General features: G+C 45.5%; 1 protein-coding gene across 1 annotated transcript in view; it reads right to left on the bottom strand.

The window, feature by feature from the left end:
* Positions 1-27,989, bottom strand: part of fam49bb (family with sequence similarity 49 member Bb) — a 51,477-nt gene that overhangs the window by 22,147 nt on the left and 1,341 nt on the right. Inside the window, exons 2-3 of the mRNA XM_048266769.1 lie at positions 21,264-21,461; positions 14,588-14,670 (exon numbers count right to left, since the gene is read on the bottom strand). The gene's annotated coding sequence lies outside the window, so the exon portion shown is untranslated. The remainder of the gene's footprint in view (positions 1-14,587; positions 14,671-21,263; positions 21,462-27,989) is intronic.

Below are 27,989 nucleotides of genomic sequence, written 5' to 3'. Positions count from 1 at the left end.
GGTCGAGCAGCGGTCACCTCCTGCAGCGGAGTTTCACAGGGCAGGAAAATTCCAGTGGCGCCGTGCCATGGCACCAAAATAACACACAGCTCTCGCCTCGCCACAGCCCTCTCACACACACCCAAAATAGTGACCTACATCAGGTAATGGAGAGGTGACACACACACACACACACTCTCTCTCTCTCTCTCTCTCTCTCTCTCTCTCTCTCTCTCTCTCTCTCTCTCTCTCTCTCTCTCTCTCTCTCTCTCTCTCTCTCTCTCTCTCTCTCTCTCTCTCTCACAAACAAAACAAACACACACACACACACACACACACACAAACACACACACACACACACACACACACACACACACACACACACACACACACACACACACACACACACACAGAATGTGGGTCACCCTCACTCACACCTTCCTCGGTGCCTTATGTAATTCAGAGCGACAAACTGCCAGGACACCTCAGTGAGGTGCCACCCTCCCAAAGAGGGCGTGAGGACAGATAGACAGATGTACACAAGCCAAGAGCACAGAGGAGAGAGGGAAGAAAGGAGGAGAGACGGAGGTCTGGAAAAGCAGATGAGAGGAGTGGAAAATGGAGTGGGAAGAGAGAGATGAGAGGACAGGAAAGATAAAGTGAAACAGATGAAAAAGGAGAGGACACAGCAGTGGACACACATGGGCCCTGAGAAGAGAACTAGAATATGGAGAACACAGGCATACAGAGAGCAAGCAGGCAAACACATGAATACATCAATCAAACAAAGCAAGCGGGCACTTTGCATTGCGTGGGCAATGGGAAGATGGGCAGTTTTGTAGTGCTGCCCTTCCAATCACGTGCCTGCCACCTGACGGAAGCAGGCCTGACGCCTGACGGCTGATGGGTGACGCAAACGTGAGGTGAGGTGATGTGACGTGAGTGACAGGCTGCTGACAGTGGCAGGAACCCTGCTGACGACCCGCACAGACTCGAGTACAGACAGCCGGTTGGTGGCACAGCGATGACGATGACCACACACACACACACACACACACACACACACACACACACTGTCTTGAGCCCGTCTCTTTTGTGTGTGTGTGCCAGCCAATGCGTGGGTGACAGGGAAAGAGAAGCAGAAAGCGAGCGAGCGAGAGAGAGAGAGAGAGTGCATGTCCCTAACATAAGCTGACAGGAGGGGAGAGAGATTTTGAGGTGGCAGACCTCAGAGATGAAGGCCAGACTAAGATGGGTAGGGTGGGGAGGGGAGGGAAGAGGCAGGGAGCGGAGCAGGGAGCGGTCAGGGGCTGGTGAGGGGCTCAGGCTGGGCTGGAGAAGGGAGAGCAGGGCAGGACACGGCAAGGGACAAGAACTGGGCATCTGTGGACGAGAGCTGCCGTGGAGCTGAAGGGTGGTGCCAAGGTTAAGGTGCGGCTGGAGAGGACAGGAAGAGTGGCTCTGTGTGTTTGTCTGCCAGCAATGGAATGCAAACTATTGCTGTGTCTTCCATATCTCCTCTGCATGAAGGTCACTGATGTGCTTATGTGTGAGTGCATGTGTGTGTGAGTGCGTGTGTGTGTGTGTGTGTAATAACTCTGATATCTACAGGTCAGCACCTGTGTGTGTGTGTGTGTGATGAAGAGAGCGTGTGTTTGTTTACGCACAGCAGCACTCCCTGCTGCTCCCTATAGCGCTTTAAATGTGTGTCAGTGCGCGCCCAAACCCGAGTGCCAGACACACACACACACACACACAAACACAAACTGCGCTCAGCTCGCCTTCTCCGATGCTCTGCTGCCACCCCTGTTGGGCACGGAGCACTACAGGGCAGGGGCGTGCCAGTGTGCGCTTGTGTGTGTGTGTGTGTGTCTACTGTGGTAGTGCCAGCAGTGCCAACCCCAAAAAAACCCTGCAGAGCTCTGGGCTATGCCAGCTCACTACGCCAGTTCCGAATCTCTCTCTCTCTCTGTATATAGGTCACCCAGAGGGGAGAGAGAGAGAGAGAGAAACAGACAGAGATGGAGAAAGAGGGGCACAGGCTAGTGGGGTCACTACAGGGGTGCTCTGACACCTCACCACTGACCTGGAGCCACAGCTGCAACCACCAGCACCAGGCACGCACCAACAGACCTCAACACCAGCAGGCCAGGCACAGCACAACACAGCACTGCACGCACACGCACGCACGAGCTGATTTAGACTGTCTGCAGTTGGTCTGGGAATCACAGAGTGACTCGCCAATCAATACGGACACAATACTTTGACCACTATAAGGATAATATGACGATTTAGTGGCTCTGCAATACTGGATATATTGCAACAGATTTATCTATGATGCATCATGTTTTCTGTAGAAATTAAGTGGGTTAAAAGCTGGAATTATGTATTTATTCACTGCATTTCACTACAGAGTTTTATCTTCCTTTGCAAAACCTGCAAATACTTTTTAAATCAGCAAGGATATACCTCTCTCAAGAAATAACAAACAGATGTCAGTGTTTTCAGTGTGTATGCCTGAATTCAATATTTTCGTACAAATATCCACACACACACACACACACACACACACACACACACACACACACACACACACACACACACACACACACACGTGGGCTGATTTAGATTGTGCACTAAAACTGCAGATGCATGCACAAAACCCAAAATGCACTTGCTGCCATTCCTCACTGGGTGTGCCACTAGGCAAACTCACTGCAGCTCAGTGGAACAGAAGTGGAGTTGGATGTGCGCTGTGCTCCGCGTCTGAGGAGACGCTAAGTAAGTACTGTAGCGGCGCGGTGACAGCATGTGGCGGAGGCTGATCTGGAGCAGGACTGGCGCTCAGAGACGGGCATGTGTAAGCCAGAGCCGCTCAGAGGAGGAAGGAATCAGCCGAGGAAGCGGCAGAGTGGATTTTGGGAAGGGGGAGGTTGGGAGTGTGTGTGTGTGTGTGTGTGTGAGAGTGTGTGTGTGTGTGTGTGTGAGTGAGAGAGTGTGTGCACGTGCGTGCGTGTGTGTGTGAGTAAGAGGAGGGGGTGAGGTTGGGGAGCTGCAGGGTTTGGTAGTAGATCCTAAGCTCATTTCATGGTGGTCCATCGAAGGGGGGCGTGTCACTGCGCCAGCTTTGCCCATTGGGGAGTGAGGGCAGCGTGAGGTTGTTTTCGTTCTTAAGTCCCCCCCTGCAAAAACTGCCCCTCCCATGCCCTGTCGCTACCCCTCACCCATTGCACTGTCCACTCCCGGCCCCATCACGCACCTCATTGGGAGATCGCATGTGTGTGTGTGTGTGTGTGTGTGGTGGGGGGTTGTCTGAGGCCGCAGGACACTCTCTACTCACTACTGCGCTCTGATTGGCTGAGCTACCGCTCCCCTAGTATTCCGCTGTATCCATGGAGCCGAAAAAAAGCTACCATTGAAAACAAGCCGGCAGCCAATGGGATGGCGGCGCCGGGAGAGGGCGAGAGGGAGGGGGTGGTGAGAGTCGTAGTAAGATTTAAGAGCGTATGAATAAATGCATAAGGATGAAGTAATGCTACAAAAACAGAGGGATTAGCGGGACCGGGGGGGGGGGGTTAGGGGGGTGAAATTCCATCACTGATGTTTTTACACTTCACCAACCTGAGGCACAAACTTTTAACCAAATACATATTGCGTCTCCACACACTGCCATAACCAAATGAAGAACGGATGATTCAAATGAAAATACAAACACAAACGATCCAGATTCCAGGTTCAATTACGTACAACAGCTACCGTCATAAACACGTCATAGTTTAACCGTGGAAATGTGTAACAGACACATCTACATCAGCAACGTTTTATGTTCACAACAGCACATTTTTGACAGCTACTTCGTATGAGCCTGCTATGACAGCTACCGTGCAATTCAGAAAAAACAAACACTGCTAATATTCCCCTACAGACGAGAAAACATCCATCTCTCTAACAGCGATCACCACCAGGGGGGTCATCACACAGAGGTGGAGGACAAGAAACGGAGGGACGAGACATGAGTGTGTGTGGAGTGCGTGAGGAGGCGCGTGCATTCCTGCATTCCTGCGCTCGGTACTGACTCCAGCATGGCAGTCCACGTGCCCCTCCTTTACTACTACACCATCTCACAGGCGCCAGGGCAAGGGGAGGGAAAAGCACAGCATCTCTCTCTCTCTCTCTCTATCTCTCTCTCTCTCTCTTCCTCCCTCCCTCCCTCCCTCCCTCGCTTCGCCCGGCTTAGTCACATGGGTTCGGCCATGGAGGAGCAGAGCGAGCACGTCTGGATTAGTGAGAGGGGGGAGGGGCAGTGCGTGTACATCCATGTGTGCATGTATGCGTGCGTGTCTGTGTATAAGTCCGTCATACATACATACATACAGTATATATATATATATATATATAGCATGCTAGCACAGATTTCATGCAGCATGCTAACGTAGATAGGGCGATTTTACATAAGAGTTGCTGCAGAGTTAAATCAAGCGTGCTATAAAGATGGCATGCCAGACTGCCCTGCATTCAAATGACCTACATGTGACCTATATGAGGTTATATGAAAGTGTCGCCGGGTAAATATTGGAATGCACAGCTGACCAGAGCGTCATGCCGTAGTATTTCCATATAAGTCCATTAGCAAGGAGCCTGGGCAAGGAGGGGGGAGCAGGAGATGGAGTGGGTGTGTCTGCTAGACATGTGCATGTGTATGATGCCATCATAATGTTTATGTGTCATGAGTGTGGCCATGATGGCAGGTGTAACCTGAATGAGTATGTAATGTCGGTTTTGTGTGCGCGCGTGTATGTGTGTGTGCACGTGTCACTGTGTGTGTGTGTCAGGGTGGACAAGTGTGGGTGTGAATATGTGTAATCGATCATTGATTAAGGTGTGCAAATCATTTGGAGTCTGTGAGTACGTCTGTCTGTGCATATGAAAATATTTTATTATATTGGGTGTGTGTGGGTATGAAATGTACTCTGAGTGTACATGTGGGCGAGTGTGTACATGTGTGTGTGTGTGTGTGAGGGGCATGCATGAGTCAGTGTGTGTGCGCGTGCACGAGGGTGTGTGTTGGGAGGGGGATGGGGATGCAAGGCGCGTCAGACTGCAGATTTAAACTTGACCTAGATTCTCGGGGTGGGCCGCCACATCGCATTAGCCCAGCCAGTCGACCCTGTAGCCCGCACGGCTCCACACACACAGCTCCTGAAACTCCAATGTCCTCGTTGACCCCACCCAGCTGGCACCGTCTGACTGACATGGCGGGGGTTGACTGTGTTTATGTGTGCATGTGTGTTTGTTTGTGGTGCAGTGGAGGGGTTTGTTGTTGTGATGAGTAGCCACGCCCTCATGGTTGCTAGTTTAGAGTAGACACACACTAATGCCCTGTCAACACTTGTGCCCCCCATCTCACTGCAGAAAAGTAGGCGGGGACAGCGCAAAATCAAAACAAATCTGATCGGCCAATCACAAGATAGCAAGTCTCTAGGGTGCCAACGACAAGTGTTGACTTCCTCTCCCTGATTCCCTCCAAACACACACACATACACACACACACACACACAGTCAGGCTGCTCTACCATCCATTGGCTTTCAGCACTCATCAGTCCCTTCATCCTCAATCTTTATTAGAGTAATTATCATCAGGACCCATCAGCTGCAGCTCAAAGTCACATTAATATTCAACACATCCAGCTCCCACTTAGAAAGATTAAAATTTGAATAGGAGAAAGGACAAGAAGCGTGTGTGTGTGTGTGTGTGTGTGTGTGTGTGTGTGTGTGTGTGTGTGTGTGTGTATAAAAGAGAGAGATAGTGCCCCCACATGCATCTACATTCCCCCTTTTAAAATTCACAAATAAAACAGTTCGCACTGTAGGACTTGGTGTTCCCAAAATGGATTCAATGTATTCCTACTCTGTTGTAAGACTACAAAAACACCCCCCCAACACACACACACACACACACACACACACACACACACACATCTCGTGGTGGAGGATTTTTTGGGGAGGTGTGGTGGTGGTGGAGGGGTTTAGTCTTACGGAGGCAGGAAGGAGGCGCAGGAGAGGAAGGAGAGAGAGAAGCACGGGGTTCTGGGTTAATCCCCCTCACAATGGACTCGGCTCAGTCCCGCTCGTACCTTTCACCAGCACGGCCCGAAACCATGGAAACCCCCAGTGTTATTCTCCAAAGCAAGCCGCCACTGCTGCTGCCGGCGCTAATGCGCAGTTACAGAACGGCAAACAGCACTGCTGACGGGAGAAAAGAACATCAAAGAATCCACAACAAAAACAACCTGTTTTGAACTCGAAGAGAGTCGGTGAGATCCAGGTAATCTTTCAAAGGAGGGCCATGTGTGTGATTTGAGTTTGTGTTTACCACCAGATCAGACTCTCTCTTTCTCTCTCTCTCTATCCCAACACACACACACAATGCTGACAGATGAGCAGGTCGAGGTGTCAGGTGCTTAGCAACGGTGATGGATGCACAATGCTTTTTTTGCTGCTGTGTCAGAACAGGCAGCACTGATGAGGAAGGACTTGCAATCTCTTAAACACACACCGCATGTGTGTGTGTGTGTGTGTGTGTGTGTGTGTGTGAGAGAGTGAGAGATCCTCAAACATTTAGAACTGAGGTGATCAGATATGGACATCAGGAAACCAAGCAGAGTTTCTAGGGGCTTGACAGCTTGCCAAGGAGAGTGTTGGGCACAAGATTTGTAGAGTGGCGCAGGAACAACAAGTACTGCTGCAACCTGCCACATACACACACACACACCCACACACAAACACACGCAGACTAACACACACACACACACCTCTGCATATGGATGAAACTGCTGCAGGGGTTGGTGGGAGTCACTCCCACCTCTCTCTCCTTGCCACCATGCTCTGCAGGCACAAGACAGGTTGCCCTGAGTGGGGTGATTAAGGACCCCATGGTGACACAGGTCACCATGGCAGCCTTCACCCCCCCCCTCAGGGGTGCCCATTGCATGCCCGATCATAATCTTTATCCCATGACCTTTGAGCCATCTTTGACTCACCGAGAAAACCAACTGGAAAAGATGGCTCACACACTCTTCTACACAACCACACTCCCCATAAAAACAGACAGACAGACAGATACACACACACACACAAAACCCGCAGCACATTTTGTATTTTACAAACATAAATTGTTTAAGGAGTAATTCCAAATGTATACAGTGTGTGGAGTGTATTTTGGAAATGACCCTGGAAGGGCACGGTGCTGCACCAAGGGTGGGGCACTGCCAGCGCTCGGCTGCCTCTGATGCAGGAGACGCCAGCCAGCCTGCCAGCGCTCCGCTCCGCTTGGCTTTGCACCAGACGGGTGGATGGGGTGGTCATAGAGCGCCCTCTGGTGTACGCCACGTCGCCGTCGACAAGACAGCTGGGCAGCGTGGAGGACACAGGAGTCACTCCCGATGGTCTGGGAACAGTAAGCCACCGCCAGCAGAAATGCCCCCGTCTGGAGAGGAGGCCCGTGTCAGCTGATACTACTGACCATGGGGGGGATGTTAGGAGATACGGAGGCAGTTTGTATGGCAGCAGCGTTTACCCAGAGGATTACTGATACACCAGCGACAGCAGCATATCACTACTACACAGCGCCTGATCAGTTACATGCAGCAAACACTTGTGTAACACTGCTGCGGTCATGAGTCACCCCATGGCAGTTGAGCACAGCTCGACTATTTTCTATTTTCATAGGCAATGTACAGTTCACACAAATCCTCACACAGTACGTAGGGGTGTGAAGGCACACACATTCACACCGAAACCGTTCAGGGTCAGGACGCTAGGTTCAATGCAGATGTACAGCTAATGTATGAAATGCAGCCTTTAACAGTAGTCAACAGAAGGATTTTTAGCGTGAGGGTTCCCACGCAAACAATAAGTGGTGGACCACATGCCAGTTTAGTTCATTAGCGGCAAAAAACATTTCAAAATATAGCTAGGAGCTCTGAAAATGAACCGAACCGTGATTTCAACACGTTTGGTCAGTTGCCAAAGAACTTTGTTGGCGTTGCATGTGAAGACACAGCTCTGTGCGCAGTTCACGGATCATCATTGCCCTTGGACATTTTTCAGCTGGTTTGGAAATTGGACTAATTTTAACATCACTTTTCCCACTTTTTAAATATATATATTTTTTACTTTTTATTTGTTTATTTGTTTTGTTGTCTGTCTTGTATGTCTTGGTGTCACGGGTACGCTGGCGACTACGCCGCTCCGTCCGGCATCTTTTGTCTTTTTGTTATGTGTCTTGTTTGTGGAGCGCTTTGGGTTGCACTCTGTGCATGTTTAAATGCGCTTTAAAAATAAAACTGACTTGACTGACTGAAGTACGTAAGAATTGTGATTTTGTGTACCGCTACACCCCTAACACAGAGAAACGCTCATATCAACATAGATACACCAAAGCCTTACTTTCCTTGGCAGAAAGCTCAAATTCTGCAGAATCTTTATTTTGCGCTTAACAAATCCTACAACACAGATAACTGGGGGACACTGAGTGATTCTCTGTTGCTCTCTCACTCACACACACAAACACACACACAGACACACTCTCTCTCTCACACACACACACGGAGAGACAAACACACACACACACACACACACACACTTGCTATACACGTCACCAGAGATGTCCCATAGTAACCATTGCCCAGCTACAGTATCCAAGGCTTCACTCTGGCAAGAATCCCTTGGACAAGAGATTAAAAGTCTAACAGTAACCATGCACAACACTCAACCCACACACCCCAGCCAACTTCACAGTTGTTTGGGGGAAAAGAAATCCCAATTTATTTAGCTAGATGCAAGTCAAGCAATTTCTTTTACTAAGAACTAAGGGGCTTATTAAATTGACAATGATAGTAGACATGAGATAAGACATAAGACATGGCAAGATATTCATTATGTATTATTCTGATATTTAGCCACAAAACTTACCCTATACCGCCACCTGGTGTTTGTATGGAGAGTTGCAGGCAAAACTATTCATGTATGTACTTTACCTATTCACAATTTCACAGACTAGGTAAAATTAATACTATCTTGTGCGGCAGGATTCATTTTCGGGACATTTTGAATAACATCAGGGAGAGACACCAAATAAGCCAGACTTATTCATCAAGTGAAACCACTGCAGCTGGTATGGGCCAATGGGATGGTCACCTCCATGTTATTTAGGCTAGTGGACATTCAAAGGTGCTTTTTTGGAGATGTCCTGAGAATAGCCTACTCCTTGGTGCTTGACCAAGGCCAATGACTGAAAATAGCATGGACAGCAGATGAAGCCAAAATTGGTTAGAGTCTGAGCAGGAAGTTCTTTTTGCAGCCGGAGCATGCATAGTAAAGGTCAGCCTATGACCGTCCAGAATTTCGGTAAATTTCCACCATTTTTAGTCCCTTGCGGTGGCTTTACTTTTGCACACTGTCCATGCTGTTAAATCACTGATCACATCCATTTCAGAAATCTCACCTCAGCGTTCCTGTCTCTTCCAGCAACTCTTTCAGCAACACCCTCTTCCAGCACCAAAAAGGGACCAACATCTTGCTTTCATTAGGAATTATTGACTGAAACACCTTGAACGTACACTTCCATCTTCAATACTAGTTTCAACCACTGACAGTAAAAAAAGCCATTGCACCACCTGTTGGGTCCAACTCCACCAGCTAGGGGCAGTGTTGCCCCATTGTCTGACCAGCCATGAACACAAACACACACACACACACACACACAGGATGCCTGCACTTCCCCTTTATCCAGGCCTACTCATCATCAAACACAGGAGAGGGCATCAAACACTGCCCAAAAGCAGGCTAATCATTCACACACCAACATCCCTCTGCCTCCCCTCTCAACACTACTACACCCTACAGGAATGGACACAACAGACCTAGGCCCGTATTCACAAAGCATTTTAATATACATTTATATATAAACTTTTCCACGACAAGGCCCCCCAAATACCACTAGGTTCTGGACAAGGACCCCCTTGATGTGTTATTAAACTACGGCAAATGTAAAAATACATTAAGCTAATCCTAATAATTATTTTAGCCACAAGCACTTCGCAATGGAGCATACAGTGTGTAAAAATTGTATTTGGGGCTTTCTGCTATATGAGAGCTATCACTCTACTATTATTCCCAGTCATTATCATGGAAAATATAATGTTCAGATATGCGACACATTATTATAATGGCATTGTATAACAACCCTAATAGTAATAAGTATATTTTAACATTTTCAAATGTATTTACTTGTTGCTTTTATTTTTCCTTCCAACTTGCTGAGGCCCCCCTGGCACCCCCTCGCGGCTCCCACTTTGAAAACCACTGCACTATACTATACACAACAGACCTGGGCCCGTATTCACCAAGCATTTTATCTAAACCACTAGGAGTACTCCTAAATCGCACTACAAGATTTTAGCTAGGAGTTTTCTCTTAAAGGTTATTCACAAAGCCTCTCAGACCTACTCTTAGAGATCTCTTAGAGACTCTTACAACTCCTGAGATAAGAGCTCCGTTGCTATGGTTGACGTCATTATTCATGCACGAGCTTGATTGAAGTGACCACCTTGATTGGCTGATGATTATAACGCAGGAAAGATGGTAAGAACCTCCCCTATGATGATGAGTGACAGGTGACAGGTCTTTGCTGGTGAGAATGCGTGCGCTACACAAGTAAGCCTACTGTGAAGGATGGAAGATGATGAATAAATAGCCTAAATTAATAGAGTAAGACGAAGCAAATAGCCTAGTAGCATAATGAAATACACTACAGATTGAAGTAGTAGGCCTATTTTTGCAACATGTTTTAAATGAATCTGTATGAAGACATACATTCACAAAGAGGAGAAACAATTTAATTGGATTTACAATGAAACGTTACATTTAGTTTACATGCAAAGAATGGTTTTGGTTGTTGGTGGCGTTATTGCATCCCTTAGTCAGATGCACAATTATTCACGCCCATTATTTTTAGGAGTTTCCCCTAAAATCGCCAGTTAGGAGCTTCTGTTAGCCTTCAAATTCTTTGTGAATATGGGCCCAGCCCTGTACATCAATCAGTCAACATAACAAGCTGTGTGCACGCCAGCATACAAACACACCATGTGCGTGTGCAGGTACAAATTGAGATTGGGTCTGAGTAGCTCTATAATATCAGACTGGGTCTGAGTATCTCTATAATATCAGATTGGGTCGGAGTAGCTCTATAATATCAGACATCGAATGTCTTTTAGTGTCTGCATACCGGTAAATGCAAGACACATGCAAGTGTGAATCTGTGTCTGCTTGTGAATGTGACTGTGACTGAATGCACTGGAATGTATGAACTGATGTGTGCGTATGTGTGTATGTGTGTGCACGCAGTCATGAATGTGTGTGTCATCATCACCTGCTGGAAAATCAGATGGAAAATGCTGGCAGCATAAGGCAGGTAGGGAGGGGCGTGGCCCGTTGCTCTAGCACTACCGCTAATTACCCATGATTACCTCTGGCACCGGCGCCGCCATGGAAACAGGAGGGTAAAACAAACAGAGGGGGGAAAGGTTGACCCCCCCCCACTGTCGTGTCGTCATTAGCAACCGCTGGTTGAGTGCAGGCTGGCTGCTCTGTGAATGTCAGGAGCAGGCAGAGCAGCTCTAGTACGTCTTCAGAAGACGCTCACATCACGCTCACCCCTTCATGTCCATGTTCACATTGGTTGTTCAAAAATCAATGTAGAGTGTTGTTCTATTCTCTTTCTCTCAATATTCCAGTTCAAGTTACTATGGGGCGTTGAGGGCATTGTGTTGTTCACATAGGGCCCATTTCCATAACTGGACATACCAGGTCTGGTTATGAAACAATGTTATCGCCTGCTACCAACAAATCCCCTCTAAACCGTCAAGCTAATAAAAAAGTTACATGTTTGTCCACTATTGCATATTTGATGTAAACTTGCAACACAGATTGTGCTCTGGTATTGTGACTTTCTTATGGTGTCAGCAGTATGCTAGTGGAGGTTAGGGTTGCAAAATTCCAGGAATTTTCAAAGTTGGAAACTTTCCATGCGAATTAACGGCGAATATATGGGAATTAACAGGAATAAACTGGGCATTTTTAATATGGCAAGTTAGTCTATAACAGGGCACTTAAATGTAGTGGACAAAACCCCATCTTGAGCATAATATTAGTTAAAACAACCTGATTTAATGCAATTTCAGTCGAATTTCTACCCTGCACATCAGTCAATTACATGCACACAGCAATCAGCATAGGCTAGACATAAAGGAAACCTATGGTGCGTTCATGTGCATGGGAAAAAAAGGTTCCAACCAATCGGATTTTGTTGTTGAGTGGTGTGGTGTATCTTGGGCAGTTCAGTGTTGCTAGTTTAGCACGCTAGTAAATAATAGGCAGAGAATGTGATTCCCGCTAGCAAATACGAACATTCAAATCATATTGCTTTTTACGAAACAAAATGTTCCCGTTCCCGTAAATTCCAATTAATTCCCATCATTTCCTTTAATACCATTAAAGTTTCCAATTTGGAATATTTCCAAAATTCCCCATCTTAACTTCCCATGGTAAGTTTCCGGAAAGTTTCCGGAAATTTACCGGAAATTTTCCGCCCCTTTGCAACCCTAGTGGAGGTTCAGTTGTCTCATGAGGTAAACGCTATCCATGCTGGTACCTATTAAAGTGTCAGGGATGGGAACGTGATGTAGGCACATTTATTTCATTACATTTGAAACCTTTTCATTTAAAAACACCCTTGATGACTCAAGAACTACTCTTCCTGTTCAGTGAAGGCATTTCCTGCAACATGAAAATGTGTGAATGTATGTGTGCATGTGTGCCCGCACACGTGCGAACATGTGAGTGTGTCCATGTGCGGGATGATCAATCATATAGGCTACATTGACTTTCCATCTGCAAATGGTCAGCCAGTGGTCATTGAGTGGTCATCCAATCAAGGCTTCACTGCCAAAATTAAAACTCTTATGACTAGTGGCCGATTTCTGATGTCTAGTTTAACTACCACAGGCCAGTGGGGTTGATCACTGTCCCTGGGCATAGCAGCCATCACCATACCTCATTTTCCATGAATCACGACAACTGACCTTTCACCCTGGTGCAACATAAACTACTGGTCACAGGGGGGAAAGAGGAAGTCACACCTGCACGTGTTCCACGTAACGACCCACAATGCCTTGCACTTTCGCAACCACCAAATGAGACATTCAGCCCATTATATCTCAACCCTGGCAGGAAAAAAAGTGCAACGCAAGTCATTTTTTCTTATTCTTTTGTTTTTTAATGATCAAAACAATTTGCGAGAGGAACCCAGTGGAGGAAAGAAGGAGCCAAACTGCAGCTGTTTTATGAGTCTGTTTATAAAGTAAAGATTTTAAATGAACACGCCACACTTTTATTGTCTGCGCCCCTGCTACTGTATTAGGTCATAAATATAGACTTCATAAAAACCCCATGGGAGAAACTAAAGTCTACAGCACGTGTGCGAAACGGCTCTCTGCATGCACATACAACGACCGAACAAGAACAAGAACTAACCCACACCAACTGTAAATAACGTGCATTTTGAGGTCAAAAGATAAAAAAGAAAGAGGACTTCTTGGTTTCTGATAATACAGAAAAGACGACTCACAGTAATACAGACCAGAGGACTAAATCAAGCTGTAGAATCAAACACCAATAAACCTGCAGTACTCAAGCTGACAGTAACAGCACCCAGATAACAGCAGTAACAGGGGACAGGGAAAGGATTATCAGAAGGCTTATATTTGCTGCTGAATACAATGTTATGATGGCCGAATACCCATACAAACCTTCGGAAAATTCAGAAGGTCTGTCTGGCCAAGAGGCCATTGAAACCCATTTCCAATGTCCCTAAAACACAGGCAACAAAATACAATCGCTAATTCAGCATGGACGTGTATTTCTTGGTAAGAGTATAATGCACCAATGTAAGTTTAATTTCACTGCTAGTCACGCTTCCGCTGGAAGCCGTAAGTCAATTAACCTATTCCATACCCACTCTAAATTGAGAAGGGTCTGGTCTCAATGAGGCTAATATACACAATGAATATCAGTAAAGTACTGCATACTTGTCTTGCCCATCATAGGCCTCATGAAGACAGGGAATGTGTGCATGCACTTACCGGTTTATGATTGCAACATGCTGATCCTTTCAGTTGACATTCTGCTGTCATACATGTATCAACACTGATATAATCTCACACAATGTATAAGGTCCACTTCCACTTCTGAGAGTCTAATAGCAGCTCTTGCCACATCACACACACAATGTATAAGGTCCACTTCCACTTCTGAGAGTCAAATAGCAGCTCTTGCCACATCACACACACAATGTATAAGGTCCACTTCCACTTCTGAGAGTCAAATAGCAGCTCTTGCCACATCACACACACACATGGCACAGACACAGAGAAGTGCCTGCAGACAGCAGCACAGACAAAAAAAAATCAGTTCCGACTGCATCAGCATGAAACAGTGACCGGCGCAAGGGTCTGGGACCGATGGCAGTGGACGGCCAGTGGACACTCACCAGCAGGCAGACTCTTGAGGTGTGAGGAGCAAGGCCCTGCCTGGCGCTCGGCCGAGGTCAGTCTATCCCGCGACGCTCAGAATCTGCAACACACACACACAGAGGTGACTGTCTGTTCAAACCGCTAACAGCGCAATTGCACAGATCAATTACAGTTGTCAAACTGAATCATCCATAGTTGAAGACAGGAATGCTGTCCATTAAAGTAGCTTACAGGCTCCTGGCCATGATTATTACGCTGCTCTAGCCTAAGGGCTGCATCAGCTGCTTTTGGCCAAGCGCCCTGCTGCTGGGATGGACCTCTATTGTTTCCTTGAGGATCAATGCAATTCTGCTGCAATGCATTGGGCCACTACCGGTAAAAAGGAGCTGCCGGGCTCAGCTTAGAGGCAGAAGTGCCCCACCCAAGGTTGATGCAGATGAACGTGTGTGTGTGTGTGTGTGTGTGTGTGTGTGTGTGTGTGAGTGAGTGATTGAGAGAGAGAGACCTGCAGCCTCTCTGGGTTATTTTTTGTTGACAGTTCAGCTGTGTATATCTAAGAGAGGAAATGTGCTTGGTTGAGGGAATCTGAGTGCATCAGAGTGTGAGTGTGTGTGTGTATTTGTGCGTGTGAGAGCGTGGTCTGATAATATGGATCTGCACCCATCTGTTACGATCCAGGAGCATTAGGTCTAGGCAGCACTCTCCAATCCACCCAGAGTCCATCCCACCGTATCAGCTGGTTCTGAGTCTCTAAAATGAAACATTTGTGCTCTGAAATCTCTTCAATCGGCCAGCTGAAGAAAAGGTTACATGTAAACACTGTCCTTTCACTGGGCAATAAAGGCTTCCACTCTGAAGGATTACTGGTCATCTTCAAAGCTGAAGAAAGTCTGTTTAATGTTTGGCTAATTTCAGAAAAAGATAAGTGAAATTAAGTTCACAGTATATACTAGAAGGTTTCAGTGACCACTCCAGCACACCAAAGACCAAAAAAAGAAAGAGAAAAAAACAGCAGACACCAGAGTGCAAACAAACCAGAAGCTGAGTTTCCTCATTTTTTATTCTCTATTTCTATTTTAGGTCATAACCAGTCACAGACACGCTCAAAACATTCACCGCCCGGCCTCCACGGTGTTCCACAACACATTAGCTAGCTAGGATCTGTGAAAGGTGTTTAATAAAAATAGCAGACATCCCCATCTCTCTCTCTCCCACTCGCTTCCTGTCCATCTTCACTGTCCTATCCGAATAAAGGCAAAAGGCCAAAAAATATACTTAAAAAAAAAAGAAAAGAAAGCTAATTATTGTATACTTCAAACATTAAATGACGCAAAACATCTGTGGTTATAGAGAACCAGAGCCGCGCTTTAGCCCGTCCGTTAAGTGATGTGCAAGAAATGAGTGGTGTGGGCAACCTCCTTGTGTCACTTCATCCTGCTACGTTAATACATCGCTACTGAGATCACCATCTGCCGTGTAGGTTGCTGAGGTGTGTGCGCATGTGTGTGCAGTGTGCGCGGCTGAGCTTGGCCTTTTCGCTCCTACAATCAATATTCACAATGTCAGAGACATGTTTCCATTTATTCATTTGGCAGACACTTTTAGCCAAAGTGACTTACAGCAACAGAATAACATTTAAGCTACAGAGCAACAGCTACAACACTAGAATATATAAACATTTAACAGTGCAGAGGAGACCTTAGCTAGGACTTACCACTGCATCGGTCAATACCAGTACTAGAGGATAGGAGTGCCTCGTCAAAAAGCAACATGGTCCATACTGTTGTCCCAATCTGATTTGTCACAGATTGAGACAAAATATGTGAGAAAGACCAAATCTGGGTCTGGACCTATTCACAAAATCACCATGGAGACAGTGTGCATCATTGCTGCAAACTGACAAGCATCTTGTAAAGATGTGAATTCTTCTGTGTGAATGCCCTCTCACCTCACTTTTGTCTCCATCTCACTTTCTGGGTTAATCACCTTATCCCTTCTTTCATTTCTGTCTACAACCCCTTTCCATCTGTTTAAGGTATCAGTATTTTAGCTGGCCTCCTACAACAGGGCAGTAGGACCATGGGAGGCACAGGAGCTGTTTCCTCTTGTGCAACACTTCCTCTCATTCAAACGTCAGCTTCAGCTTTTCCAGTCTTCCAGTCTCTCTCTCTCTCTCTCTCTCACTCTCTCAGCTCTCCTCCACTTGCGCTCCAGTGCCCTCACCGCCTGGCTTCCCCTTTGCCAGTCCAGTTCAACCCACTCTGGCTGGCAGCAGCTCTACGTGACCCGAGGTGAGGGGTGTCAAGGTTGGGAGTCAGTGGAGGGCTGGCTGGCTGGGGGGGGGGTTATTTTCCTCTGCCTGGAAATGGACGTCCCCCACAGTGCACCTGCGACTAGTCCGAGGTGGTCCACCTACACGAGAGACTCGCAGAAATAGCCCAGAACAAAAATAAACTCTTCACCGGGGTAGCCAGCGTTCAGCACAACCGGTCATCATGCAGAGGCCATGGCCAGTACGCATGGGGAGAAATCACTTTGATGTTGCACAGTACATCCGGCGTGAAGCCAGGCCAAGTGCTTGGTCAGGAGTTTTGGTGTACACTGGGGAGGTTATACTGTTTGGACTTCTCCCTTGCCAGGTGACTAAAATGCAACTGCTGTGTGTGTTATTGGATTACAGGGTAGGTTCTTCCTCTCCCCTGTGGAGAGGAAATGCATTTTGAGCTGCTCAGACTAAACTGTGTACCACAGAAACTTCCCACAGCAGGTACAGTCACCAATGCAGAACTAGTCAACTCTGGCAGTGTGACCTGCATGTAAAACAGTGCTGTAAGCACATTCATATGGCATCATGCTCTCAAACTCTTCTTTTCTCATTATATTCACCAGCCCCAACCAAGTAACAAGTATTGATAACCATTGCTATAACAGGAAAAGTTAACTTCCTATTAAACAAGAGCTAACAGGGAGCTAATGGGGAACGGGGTCGCTGTCGAAATCTACTTTCCTTAGTGCCACTTCCTGGTATGGGGGAGGGGAGGGGGGGCATTCAGCCGGCCGTGACCTACTTGCCTCCAACGCTGAGTACTTCTAACCTGTCTCCACACACTGTAACACACTCAGTAGCGCGTCTCTTTCTAGCATATACACTTCCTCGCCAGGTAGCCATGTGCCGGCTCTTTAAATTCCACTCACACTTTTATGTTTGGAGGCAGGCAATGAAAACTGATTGGGAGGCCAGGGGAGTCATACCAGGATAGAACAAGCTGCTGGTAACACTAATGTTCAATAGCACACCCTCACACAGAGATCCTCACAAACACACTCATCTATACTGGGGATAATTCATCTGGCTACAGTCAACATCTTAAGACAGGGAGTCCCCCACAGCTGCTGCAATACTCTGCTGTTTGAGACCATATCTGCAGTGCATGGTGATCTTCAGGACGTTTCTGATTATTTGCTAAAGAGTACTCCAGTAAGGCCACAGCCATAGTGCACATGTCCAGATGTCTGGCTGCATGGATTTTGGGTAGCCATCTCTACAACTGGGACACAGCTCTAAGCTGGTAAGTGACAGGGATAACTCTTTAAGGGACTTGGGAACTAATGGATTTAAAATGGCCCCCATGCTGTGGATAAGACTACATTACTGCAGCTGAAATGCTGGTGGGAATATTGCCTTAAAAAACAACAACAAAAAAAGACAACTAAATCTGGGACAGTTTAGCACACACCGCAATGCGATTTTTGCAAATGTTGCTAATGGTCCCCTTGTACCACGGGTCAGTGGTTTGGGGTTGCTAAATGAGAATTACCTGTAAAAACAAACCACTTTTGCAACGTTAAACGTTAACCTAACCTCTGAGTGCAGACCTGAGACGAAGGCTAAGTGCCCTATTAGCGATTCTTCCACTTGTCTAGGCCAAACTCGTTACAGCGGCATGTAAGTCAAACTGACCCCTAGCCCTTCAACTCACATCCCCGATCTCACAGAATGGTCTATGGGATTGTTTTTCCTACCTAACTGTGGGCGGTCCAGAAGATGCAGATGATGAGGATGAGACCAATGGGCATTGACGAGTCTGGACGTGCTGTTCTAGGTGATGGCGTCATTTTTAACCTGGCAACAGGGGCGCGTCACCACTCAGCCACGGCCCGACTAAGCCCATCGCAAACCACAGCCCAGCTGTTCCACCAACATCTGTTCAGGACTGCAACACACCCAATCTGAACTTGGATTTACGCAACTCCACATCAATGTCATACCCATGGCAGTGCGAGTATGGTGATATAAAAGATCTAGGCTGTTTTCCTTTGTTGCCCAATGGTTCTCACGGTATCTGATGACTCCACTTTGACTGAAGCACTTTCAGGGTGAAAAAATCTTTGACGTGCCTGAGGGTAATGCATTAGGATATGCTTAGTGTTGTTAGAGCTTTTATTCCAGTATTCTGGAGCAACTGCATCAGGAAATTCCTGAAATAATCAACATCACCCATCACAAAAGAACAAAACAAAGGGGAAATTTTATATAGTTCCACAGTTGTTACCATACTCTATACTAAGTTACAGATTGACAGGTATTGGTAGATAAATGTTTACAGACATGAACACTGAATGAGATCAACCTCTAGTCTTTGTAGGGTAGAATAAGGACCTCACCACGAGTTGTAGATGAAACAAGGCATCTTGAAACCACCAAAACAAGCAGCCAGTTACTTCATGAGACTCGGAACTCTTTAGGCACTTCATTTAACTATGGACTTCCCTACACAACAGCAATAGACACGCACAGCAACAACAACATTTACATGAACAAAAACATGAACTGAAACAACCCACATGACTCACAGACCAACAGAGTTCCTATTATGGGAAACTCTGGAAAGTTTGAAGCAGATATCAGGAAATTGCTTTATCACACAGGCAGGCCATTTTCATAACTCCCTAATCAACATTCCTGTTGGTCAATATTTCAGCCTATTAGAGACACCGGGGAGCGAAAACTGTGATGCACACTGCGGTCATATTGGCCACTATATTATTCAATAAAATACATTAAGCCATCACCATCACCAAGGTGAACCCATTGATTTTGAAGGCTTGGGGCAAACTGATGAAGTCCTCCACTCCAAAGAGGGTGGGCACACCAGCATGGAACAAGCTCTGGCACTCTGAGCTCACATTACCACGGCAACGGCACCGGGCCGCTGGCTGCTCGAGCATCAAACGCGGAGGCAGACTGAGGAGCGGACTGACTCACACTCACGCTCGCGTTTGCAGCGGCAACAGAAGCAGCGGGGGCCGATTGACATTAGAAATAGAGTCACTTACATAAGCCCACCAGCCCTAAATGCCGCTTATCTTATTAACAGCGGTGAGGGCTGGCCATTTTGGTGGTGACGGCACATGCGGGTACGCTGAACGCATAGACCGTGGGTTTTGGGATGGAGACCAGGGTGTCTCTGTGATAGGGTGGCTCTTTTCGGATTTGCAGAGACTTAAGATTATTTGCTTTGTCTGAAGTGCTATTTAAGTGAATCCGGCTGCTACAATCCATGCACCACTGCTCCAAAGCCTTACTGTGATCACACAGTGGTTAGCCTATTAGCCTTGTACGTGAAGTGCAGGGACTAAATAATTCATCTGCGCCACCCCTGAAAAGCGTTTCTTAATATTCTCATTCAGTTGGTCAACACTGCTCCAGAGAGAGACTGACTACATAATAAATCTGCACAGAAAATATAATATACCAATCAGTTATCAGCTTTTACATTAACATGTGACAATAATTGAAGTTCAGAGCTTGATCTGGTAAAACAAGCAGCATTAAAATAACTAATGAGTCAGGCCTCAGCCAAGTGTATAAATGACTAAAATCTGGAGACTGCATTAAGGATATTCAAATCATGATAACCACACAGTTTCCTTTTGATAGCGAGCCCTCCATGAGCAGTAATTTCAGTAGAGGATGTGGGAACTTCCTACAGCAGACTGGTAAGACTCACTAAAGAAAATCGGTTTCTCTCACTTGTAGGAGAATAGCATCACTGCCGAGTGAGAAAAACAAACTTGTTTCACTGATAGGTTTTAAAAGCTTTATCAATGCATTTCTCTCACTGCCCTTGCCGTTAGATTTCACATGCATCTCAACTATGACCTCTGGAGCATAGCCATTAACTTGCTCATCCAGATGGAAAGCACTCTATGCCGGCACCCTCCTCTGATCTAAGGCCCTGCTTAATAGCCTGATGTGCACAGCAGGTTAGAGAGAGTGACTAAGACACAGCAGGATGTGGTGGCCGTTTGAGACCACAAAAAAGACCTATGGTCTTGAAAACAACACAGTAGGTGATCATCACGCGATTGTTCCTTCATTTAAAAATATATATATTCTGTCTGAGGTGTTTATTAATGAAAACAGTTCAGTAAACCCAACAAGCGAGCCAGAATAGCAAGCAATTTATCTTAACCTACCAGTGCAGTTCATAAAGCATCTTAACAGACTTCCCAGAGACATACTGTAGCTTCAACAACTAGCACTGAGACCTACAAAGAGGAACAGATAGAAAGAAAGAAGCAGAGACATCTGGGAAGACAGAGGGGCTAGAAATGGTATAACTAGTAAATTACGAGAGCGAAAAGGAGTTGGCTAAATATATTTACCAAACCCTCAGTCTTCAATCTCACCTTTTTACTGATGCACTGCCACTGCCACCTCAAGAAAATGCCGTAAATAAGCGACAGCCCTGCAGAGTGCCTATGCTAGCGTAACGCACCCAGAGACTGAATGCTGAGGCAGATAGAGAGCAGCCAAACGCGCCGGCCTCGGGTTTCCGTTTCCTGCCGTCTGGGGGTCTGGGCTGCCCAGGCAGCGTGGGTGCAGTGCTGACCTCAGAAAGAAAAAAAATGAGAGAGAACGCATGTGATTCATCCCAATCTGCTTCCACCAGCATAGTTCCTACACTACTAGGGCTTGGTGCAGACCAAGTGCAGCACAGCACACATCACAAAGATGTCAAATCTAATTGGAGAGTGAGGGCTGCCTGGCTTTGTTCATGTGGCACATGGTCAACAGATCTGGCCCTCAGTTGGCTGAACCATTGTCACCATCAAACCAGTTGCCATGGTAGCGCCTTCACATTAACATTGTCAAGCCTGAAGCCATGGTCATGAAGGTTGTTACAGAAAATGAAAGACTTCCCCTTGCTCTTATCCAAAGAACCTCCCTATAGAGCCTTCTGGATGTTCTATTGGCCAGGTAAAGGGCATAACTACATTATCACATTTGAAAAGAAATCTGTGTGCATATCTCAGATTCCTTCACCTCAGTTGCATGTACATAATGAAGCTCTATATTCCCATTCATTTTGTTTAATGGAAAATTAAATAAGCGCCCTCACGCTGTGGCCTTCACAATTCTTAAAAAAAAAACATTATACACATACTGTTTCATTATAACAATGTATGATTGTATCCTTCATAGTATCCTTTTTAGTCATATTTATTACATATTTACTATATGCATTTTGTGTACTACAGTATATGTTTTGTTCTTGTGTCATGCTGTGGCACCATGTGGAGCTGCTTTCGTTGTACATTTGCTACAATGACAATGAAGTTCATTCATTCATTCATTCATTCTCAATGAATTCATATAGGCCTATGATTTACAAAACTTACACTGACAAAACTGCCACAACATGTTTGGTATCTACTGTCAAATTTGGCATTAGTAAGACATGGACATTTTGCATCTCAATAAGTTGAACCTGTCTAATACTGAAGCTGCCTTGTAGTAGTGTATTTAAATGCGCTTTTCTTCTGGATAAAAAAAGGAGCTCAGTGTTGCTAGGGCTCAGTGGGATGCCATGAGGATGCCTTCACGGTGTCTGGGAGAGGACTGGGCACGGGCCGCACGGCAGATGGGGGCCGTTTGGTCCTGCAGCCCTGCTACTTGACGGATCATCTGCGTCGGCAACCCTGCTCGGCGGCCACTCTCACTCAGGAAGTGTGTGGGAAGGTGAGAGGGAGCGAGTCACATGGAGTTGGCATGCCGATGCCACACCAACATGAGTGAGGGATCGCTTACATAAATAAGCATCTATCTCCAACATCCACGAGCACATGCACGACGATACATAACCTAAACCTGAGAATGCGATGGTGACCTTTCTGCAGGAAGTTCAGAGATATTATGAGTATGCTTTTATCTAAAAGAAACAGTGGGCCAGTTTATTTATAGGGCTGCACCGAGCGTCCATATGCAAAGGACATTTTGCATGTTTCCATGTCAATGCTAAAGATACACTGCAGACTCAGTTACACCTCCTCTGGGATAGAGTAATAAGGTACTGCTTGGCTATAACTTATCATCAGCACATCTATTGTAAGCACTGTGTTATTCACATCTCCTCAGAGAAGCCCTTGAGGTGTACTATAAAGAGGTAGGACCCAATGAGGGGCGGGTAATACAGGCTAGACATATCCATAGAACCACCTACCGCCTACTTTGCACACCTTTGCCTGTCTTTGTGGTGACAGGAGAGGTACATGGAGAGAGTGATGGTGAGCTAGAAAGAGAGAGTGTGCTTAAAACCAGAAAAGTGGCTTACAAGCTAAGTGACAGACAGATTGTCCTCTAGTCTAAATTCTTCATTCCATGACAGGTGGCATGCTCTAAAAAAAAAAAAACAGGAGGCCTGACATATAAACAAACAGGTATTTTACCTTCTAAAATGTTGGCTAAATGCCTAAATAAATAGAAAGTCAGACTTATTTCAAGAAACATTCCATGTTGAAGATTCTACTTCAGTAGGCACCACAGCTCATAATCCCTTACTTTACACCTTAGAGGTACAATCCTCAATCACATTCTATTTCTTAAATTGAAGTAGGCCTACTAAAATGACTGGAGATTCCAGATGAGTCTTTGAGTGCTGGTAACTCTAGGTGTTAGCATTACGAGAAATTGGAGAAAGTGTGGCTAAGTTATACACCCTCTATTAACACACAGACACATACTCCTGGGCAGGTAGCCTACTGTAGATACATGTACAGGCATGTAAGTAATAGAGCCCTTAGAACTACAGAGGGGAAGCAACGGGTTCAGCCATTCCTCCCAGTCCGCCCTTACCCCTCCCAAGCACAACTGACCTTCTTTGATGATTAATGTGCTTTGGCCAACGAAGGAAGTTTGTGCTAGCGTCTTTTTGACTCATTCTTCTAAGGGAAAAAAGCAAATAACTCCTGACACTCTCAGGGTGAGGTGCGCATTCCTGGCATTGCAAGACGTGTTTTAACGTTCACAGCTTGATGGTGCCAGAAATATGCACGTGGAAAGATTTATTTCAGACACAAACCAATATTTGATATAGCATGTTCAGTTTAACTGTTTGAAAGAAGACGGAAAAATTAGTCAAGTATTACAATATTTATGTAACCTGCACGTATGTGCAACAAAAACACATGTGCGTAAACGGTGTTTTGGATCGCTGTGTATCATAAGCGAAGAGATTAACCCGAATTTACCAATTCATATGCAAAATTGAACCCAGATGCGTTCTGTAGGCTACACACGGAGAGTCAACGACCCAGAAACATCGGTCGAAACGTTAGAGAAAGACAATACAGTATATCCAAATGCTTGATAATCGCGCATTTCAGTAACGTTCACCATAATAACCAACCCCATATGGCTAGGAGAAATCAATTTTTCAGGAATCTACCATGAACGAAATAACAACTCTGATAAACCGACGAGAAGACACTACGAATGACAGATTATAGGCTACATTTATTCTCCCCTTGTTTTCACATTCTATCCGGTCAGTGATGAAATTAGACCCATTACATCATAACGTTACAAATGAATGACCTAAAACCGCTCACTATAGTGTTCAATCAAATACTTACATCGGCACAAATAAATCGTGACGCGAACAGGTATCACATGACGAATGACAACAGCTTCAAGCCACTGTATTTCCAAGAAAACCTCAAGATGGACATTTGAGTTGAGTTAAATAGTGAAGTGTCACTACTTCGTGCCTCAAGCCGCTCAGCCGTTAATAACACCGACTACTATTGCGCTGACCCTCAACAGGGACATATTATGCCAAGTCTTGATGGGCGCGTTCAAGGGAGTGGGTTGGAAATAGCTTTAGGTTTACAGCTCACCCATCCTACGCTGACGTCAAAGTCAACAGCGACTTATATTTCGAATAAATAAAAAGCAATTAAAAGACACTCAACATGTATTCATGCAGTAGCCTAGATACCCAAACAAACATTTCCTCACCCAAGTAAGGTCGATGGCGTCAGTGGCTTCCAATTTGGTTTTGCATAGGTGATCAACCTCTCACAACAACTGATATGGTGAACAACAGATACCTCAGAACATGCCAACACATATCACCAAGCACAAAGCAAGCCTTCTACAGTCATGCAGTATCAGTTATTGTAAAGGAAGTGGGATTAACTTTCCTTTAGGAAATGGCACTTGACCAGTTATCAAACTTCCGTCTTTATATTGACTTGTTAAAAGCCTAAGAAAACACAATTCACATACACAATTTGCACATTAGGTAAGGTAGACAGTTACTAATTAACAGTTTGTGTATTACAACACAGCACTTGAAGGAACAATTTTTGGCTTCCTGATCAGCAATCACCAAGAACCACTTCAGTCACTCTCCAGGGGTGGACAGTAACTAAGTATGATTACACTTAACTTTACTCCACTACATTTGAAAAACAAATACTGCACTTTTGACTCCACCACATTTGAAATATGAGCATTAAGTACTCGCTACTTTTAAGCACATTTGAAGTGATTCTTTAAATGCAATAATGCATCTCGAGGTTTATTCATTCAATAGTTCAATTTGAACTTGGCTGTGGTAATGATGGTGACGGCAGATTCTTCATCAGAACATCCTCCATGTTGCCTGGGAGAACCCAGACGAACCGGTTAACAATTGAGACCTGAGAAGTGGTCTGGTGTTAACCAGGCTATCCTCATAATCATTGTGAAGTTGCAATGAATTTAGACAATCACCTGACATTCACCACATAGCTAGATATTTAGCCTACATTATTGAACAATAAATAATCTACTCATTGAGTTATCTGGTTTTGTATGGAAATGTTTTAGATTTGTGAACAGAGATTGAATATTGATTTAAATTATACTATGCATCCATTTTAACAGATTTTTGCAAAGTTGAAAATAGGTACAATGTTTTTGTTGGATGTAAGGAACTAAAGGTCTGTTCAAATCCTATAACCCAGTGGTTTTCAAAGTGGGGGCAGGGGGCGGGAGGGGGTGCCAGGGGGGCCTCAGCAAGTTGGAAGGAAAAATAAAAGCAACAAGTAAATACATTTGAAAATGTTAAAAGATACTTATTACTATTAGGGTTGTTATACAATGCCATTATAATAATGCATTGCATATCTGAACATTATATTTTCCATGATAATGACTGGGAATAATAGTAGAGTGATAGCTCTCATATAGCAGAAAGCCCCAAATACAATTTTTACACACTGTATGCTCCATCGCGAAGTGTTTGTGGCTAAAATAATTATGAGGATTAGCTTAATGTATTTTTACATTTGCCATAGTATTCTCGATGGGTTTAATAACACATCACGGGGGTCCTTGGCCAGAACCTATAGTGGTATTTGGGGGGCCTTGTCGTGGAAAAGTTTGGGAACCCCTGCTATAACCGACCAAAGGATGTATACCCTATTAATGACATAAAAGCAAGTAATTCTGTACTTCAACTTAAGTACAAATCTGGCAACTTTCACTTGTATTAGAGTAATATTTGACACAGTGTATTTATACTTTCACTTATGTAAAGGAATTGTGTCCTTTGTCCACCTCTGCCACTCTCCCTTCTCATACACACGCACACCATTTTAATACTTTTGGGTGTCCATCTCCTGCCCTGATACTCTAGTTCTCAGACAAAAAAAGCCCTTAAACCCAATCCTGTGTACTGTAATAACTGAACTCCCTGAAACTGCAGTGTGGGCCACCAGTGAGCAGAAAAATGGCAACTGTGACACAACAGACCCCATTTGACATTTGTACAGTACACATACACCTCAGTGTGTATCTGGCAGCGGGGTGACACAAAAATCACAAAAATCTGCCCACTGTGGTGCCCCACTAAACAGTGCATGGTCATTTGCAACATCTGCGTCCATTCAGTTGCAGGCCGATTTCCGCTGTTTGACCCACATGGTTGCCCATGCAGGCAAAGCCAGTTTACTGTGGCTGGCTGGATCGGTGGGGCAAAGGTCACTTATGAGAGCACACTCGAGCTAGCAGGCAACATGGAAGCCTGCACTATATTAGATCAGCTTTAGCTATTTAGCTCTTTTGTAAGTCTTACTAACAGATGACTAGAGGCGGAAATGTAAACAGGGAGGGCATCAGGCTGACTGCACTTATCATCTGAAATAATACAGAAAAGTGCAGCCTATTTAACATGAAGGAATTTCCCTTCTTGTTTAACACTTACATGGACACTGACATGTAAGATAGGTAAGACAGGGTTCAGTCATAAATGATAACATTTTTCCCAATTCAAAAGATGCCCCCCTTTCCTCTCAAAAGAACAATTTTCCCGAACCACCATGACACTGGCTGAAAATGGCTCATGTCATGTGTCCATGCAGGGTGGAAAGAATACAGTTGGTAGCTCTCTGCAGGGGTAAACTCCTGTGGTTTAACCCCCTTAGAAGTCCCCCAGGTCATGTGTTGTCAAACACTGACTGACCTCTGCCCTCATCACTCAAGACTGGGTGTGTTTTGTTTACCCATCATTGAGGCATCAGCTTGCACCATAACATATCACCACACCACAGGTCCAGTGCAGTGTGTGTGTGATGTAGGCTACACACCACACAGAAAACCCACAAAGCTCGTTCAGATCCAACTGACTCCTCCCCCGCTACTCTATTTGTACTATACAGTCCCAGATGGTCCGGAATCGAGATCAATGGAGCATGCTGGCCGCTTTAACGTTCCTTTGAGATATAGGAGATCCCCACCCAGGCGTGGAGCGTTAAGCCTGCGTCGCATTACCTACAGTGCACCCTCACCGACGCTCAGCTTCCTGAACGCGGTTAGTTATAGCCTACTTTCAGACCACACGCCTATGCCTTAAACTAGCTGGAGTGAGGCAATGAGCAGGACAGTAATTTGTGGCACAGATTCAGGAGAACCATGTGAGATGATCTGGACATTTAAATGGAATTCAGATCACACAGTGCAAGACTTGTGGCAAATTAGGCTACATAATGTATCCCTTAGGAACGTGGATTTGTGTCCCCCATTATAAAGATGGATGGCGATAACAGTGCGCCCACAGCCGACCCTCAACTGCTATAGCATACAATGCA

This window comes from Alosa alosa, chromosome 16, assembly GCF_017589495.1.
Source record: "Alosa alosa isolate M-15738 ecotype Scorff River chromosome 16, AALO_Geno_1.1, whole genome shotgun sequence".
Taxonomy (NCBI): Eukaryota; Metazoa; Chordata; class Actinopteri; order Clupeiformes; family Clupeidae; genus Alosa; species Alosa alosa.
This window is presented reverse-complemented; position numbering and strand designations above follow the sequence as displayed.